The sequence below is a fragment of the Zalophus californianus genome, chromosome 9 (genome assembly GCF_009762305.2).
Source record: "Zalophus californianus isolate mZalCal1 chromosome 9, mZalCal1.pri.v2, whole genome shotgun sequence".
In the NCBI taxonomy this organism is placed as follows: Eukaryota; Metazoa; Chordata; class Mammalia; order Carnivora; family Otariidae; genus Zalophus; species Zalophus californianus.
Window position 1 is genome coordinate 48099743 of NC_045603.1, and position 4681 is coordinate 48104423.

Genomic DNA, 4681 nt, shown 5'->3' on the forward strand with positions numbered 1-4681 from the left:
GGAGGAAGGGGAGTCTCCCCGGATCTGCTGCTTGTTGGGTCCCTGCTGGGGGAGCCGTGCCCCGACTGGGCCGCGGATCACAGTTTATGGCAACCCCGAGCTGAGAGCCCGCGACTCTGCTCCGTATCTGCAGCCGGTTTCCCTGCTCTGATACCTGGGAGCTCTGCTGCACTCAGGCACCCCGGTATCTCTGTGACCCCAAGGGTCCTGAGACCACACTGTCCCGGGAGGATTCCACCCCCCGCTTAGCCACTGCAGCGACGTCCCTCCGCGGAGCCGACTTCTAAAAGGTCCGATTTTGTGCTCCGCGGCTCTAGCACTTGCCAGAAGCGGCCGACGGAGGCCCCTCCCCCGCCGTCTATCCTCCCGAATATCGCCTCGGATTCACTTCTCCGCAAGCCCTACCTTCCAGTAAGTGGTCGCTTCTCTGTTCAGAGAGTTGTTGCTACTCTCCTGTTCGATCTCCTGTTGAGTTCGTAGGTGTTCAGAATGGTTTGATCCCTATTCAGCTGAATTCCTGAGACCAGACGAAATCTAGGTCTCCTACTCCTCCGCCATCTTGCTCCGCCTCCCCCAATTTTTATTTATTTTTAAAAATATAAATTCAATTAATTAACATGTAGTGTATTATTAGTTTCAGAGGTAGAGTTCAGTGATTCATCAGTCTTTGCTTTCTTACCATTTAGCACTCGGTTGTTGCCTTGTAAAAAAATATGTAATTTTAGTCACTCTTCCAGAGATAAATATTTGCTTCTCTAATAGCAGATTTGCATCCCACCGTTGTTCTGTGACTTTCTGTGAACACATTAACTTTTATTTCATTGCTGAATCATAGTGCAATCTTTCTAAAGATATTTGAATAGCAATTAAAAACACATGTAGTAACAGCCCCACACACAGTTCCAAGTAGGGGCACGACTGGAAGGGACTGCACAGGAAGGGACTACTGCACCAGGGGCTGACTTGGTGATGTAATCATCAGACTCCATGGATCATAAAACAGGTGGTAATTTCAGAGATATTAAAATGTGGGGGGAAAAAACGCCAAACCACAAATGTGTCTTAGAGTCCACGAAATGGGTTAACAATTTAGGAATCCCAATTGGGTTTTTTTGTTTTGTTTTGATTTGTTTTCCCCTCCTACAGAGGAGCAGATACAAAGTTGCAATCACAGAGATCTCCAAGTGAGCTGTGATTCTCTGCATGAGCTTCCCTTTGCTCATTGGATATGCTTGACCATCAGAAAGAGCAGCTAGCATTCTTTTGGGTATGTGGGGGTAGAGCTGAATTTTAAGGGAAATGGCTGCCATGGCGGCATTTGAGAATTGGGGTAGCCAATTATGCTTCTGGGCAGATCAATTGCTTTAATGTTCTCCTATACATTAGGTAGGAGTGGCAGCCCTAAAATATCCACCTAATGGTCCTAGTCTGCTTTCTGGATGTGTGTGGGGTAAACTGACTTCCTCATGCCACATACTGTTTGAAATATTGTCAGATCATTGTGCATCCTTCACTTTTCTCACTTTCTTCAACCATCTCTCCAAACTTCTGAAAGCTTGTGATAAACTTCAACATTATTCAGAGTATTTATTGCACATGCATTATGCTATGGTCTGAATGTTTGTGCCTCCCTCCTCCTCAGATTTGTATGTTGAAACCTAAACCCCAAGGTGATGGTATTAGATGGGGCCTCTGAGAGGCGGGTAGGCCATGAGGGCTGCGTCCTCATGAATGGGATTCGTGCCTTTATAAAAGAGGTTCCAGAGAGATCCCCTGCCCCTCTACCATTTGAGGATACAGGGAGAGGTTGGCTGTCTGCAACCCAGAAGAGAGCCTTCACCAGAGTGTGACCATACTGACATGTGGATCTTGGACTGTCTGGCCTTCGGAATGGTGAGAAATACATTTCCGTTGCTTATAAGCTATCCAGTCTGTGGTATTTTGTTATAGTGCCTGGACAGACTGAGACACATTTATTATTTGAAAAATAATAATGCAATAGTAAAACCACTTCCAGAGTGCATCCATAGCTGGTATTGTGCTGAGCATTTTACTTATATCACCCTATTTGTTGCTCATGACAGCCCTCTGAAGTAGGTACAATTATTGTACCGTTTGAATGATGACAAAAACTGAAGCTCAGAGAGGATTAATAACTTTCCCATGGCTCTACAACTCATAGCATAGTTGAATCTGAGTTTCAAAACCAAATCTCCTTGTAATTAATAGCCATTTTTATATAGTTCTGTATAAGGAACTTGTGAAAGTGATATAATAAAAATACCTCCAGATGAGCAGAGCCTTTGTTTCAAACTGGTGCCCCAAGGACATTATGTACTTATTCTAATGGTTCTTCTGTTATTTGGGACACTTTTGGAGCCCCCTTTTGGAATTGTGTTTAGGACCTGAATTTTGAGTATCATCTTTATATTAATCATTATTCATCCTTTGAGATCAGATTTGATTGTTTGAAGAACCCTAATGAGGCAGATCTACCAACTAAGGCACAAGATCACTATGATAAACAGGGTGATATAATTTTCAGTCATAAGGAAATGACCAGTTCCCTTGAGTCGGTTGCAAACCAAAGCAGAGGCATCCTTGGGATGTGTATGATCTTCCTTGGGTCATGATGGTTTGAGAGACATGAGACATAGATGTAAATGCAACTAGCAGGAGTTAAAAAAACAGAACATACACTGATTTCATTTATCAATATTAGCCATTTGCGTCGCACTTACGTTTTGTTGGTACACACCAGGGACCTCAAATTAGCTGCTCAAGGCAGTACATAGCTCCTGGAAGTATTTCTATGGTCCTTTCGGTGCACCCATTCAGTGTGTTAATAGGCAGCTTTTAGGCTTGGTGGCCAAATAAGCAATTTAGTCCCAATTGTCCTATATCCACCCACTCAGGGTGTTTATGTTAATCCCACACCCTCTGAAGGCATTTGGGCTTTTGACCCCTGGTGTTCCAGCTGTTTTGTCTAAAGGAATTTTGAATAATAGGCATTTACTCAGTTCAAACACACACACACACACACACACGCACGCATGCACCTTAAGGTATTTCATGTCCCAGTTCAAACTTAAAGCTTAAGCTACACCCAGCTAAAAATAATTCTCCCTTTTCCTGAATTTTTCTAAAATTTCAGTGACTCCCCCCCCCCCGCCCCGTTTGCACTCCCAAGCAGCGGTCTTCTGCTGTAGCTCTTTGTAAAACAGTTCTCATATCACTTCAGAGGCTGAGTCTTCATCAGCAGAGGTGGTCCTGTGGAGATGAGGCTGGGGCCCTTCCAAATCTGCTTCCTTTTTGAAACAGCAGGAAATATTCCCACGTGTTTGGACATTTCATTCATACTTTCTCCTTGCCCCTTTGCTAGCCTGGTTGTCTTGGTTTAGACATTAGTCTTAGATTCTGATGCTTGTAATCGACTCTGCCGAATTTTGAGGCACCTCTTGCTCATGCCCAGATTCCTAGTATTGCCTTGCCCAGGTCTACATTAACTCTATGCCTGCTAGGCTTTGGTGGCCTGTCTCTGCTTCTCATTATATGATTCTAGGCTACGTTCTCTTCTCCTTGGGGCTGCTACCTCAAATGAACCGTACCTACCACCATAAGGAGAGAACAGACAGAACCGGACAGAACCGATGACAGGATTCCATGGAGCACCTGCCTTTATAGCCCCCTAGTATCTAGCACTGGTCTTTGTATAAGCAGAGCCTTGACAGAAATTTGTTGATGGAATAAATTGAAAAACACTGCAGTTACAGTAGCATTTCATGATGTGGAAAGTATTTAGTCAACTAATATTGGATGTACCTCTTTAGAGGAGGCACCATGGGAGATGCTGAGGATTCAGAGATGGAAAGTTTGGGTCTCTTTCCTCAAGAAATGTACACACTACTCGAAGTCTAGAGCTAGAGGTGAAGTCTGGGTGGTCGTTTTGGACAGAGATGATAAGAGAATTTACTAAACTGTGAGCCTTAATCCCAGGTCCTGTGCCAAACAAATCTTGAATATGTTAGGGGGGTTACAATTTCTGAGCTGGAAAGATTCTTGAGAAAAACTGGAAAAGTCCTCTCTTGGGTCTTGATGCTGGCTGAAGAATGGTGATCCCTGAGGGGAGGGGGGAGCTGGGTGAAGGGCTTGGCCAGGGAGACATGTAACACCCATATGAGATCATGAGCGGGTTTCCCAGGGCTGTCCAATCTACCTTTAGTTAATTTTTTTTTGGGGGGGGTGGGATATTGGTTAGAAAGGAGGTTTTTGTTTTGTTTTGTTTTTCCCATATGGGAATTAGAAAAAAATCACATAGCCTCCTGGAGATCAGTCTCTTACTGGCTTGGCATGACTTTTAAAAAATAATGAATCTGTTGTGATATGCAACTGAAATTCTGATATTTTTTTAAAAGGGGCCCCAACCTTTACCAGTAAGCTTGAGCTTTTTCTAAACGTCATAGATGGTGTGGTCAAAGTAGTTTTGGTTATGAAGCAAGCTCTAAAAAAACAGAACAACCAAAGTGATCTTCCTCTGTGTACACTGTAAGTTATCTACCACAGCATCTCATCGGAGAGGTGACCTTGAGAGCTCAAGTAAGTAGGTTATCCGACCATCTCACCAGCACAAGAAACTCTCTGGCTGCCACAGTGACACGAGCCCAGAGTGGGGTGGAGGGAA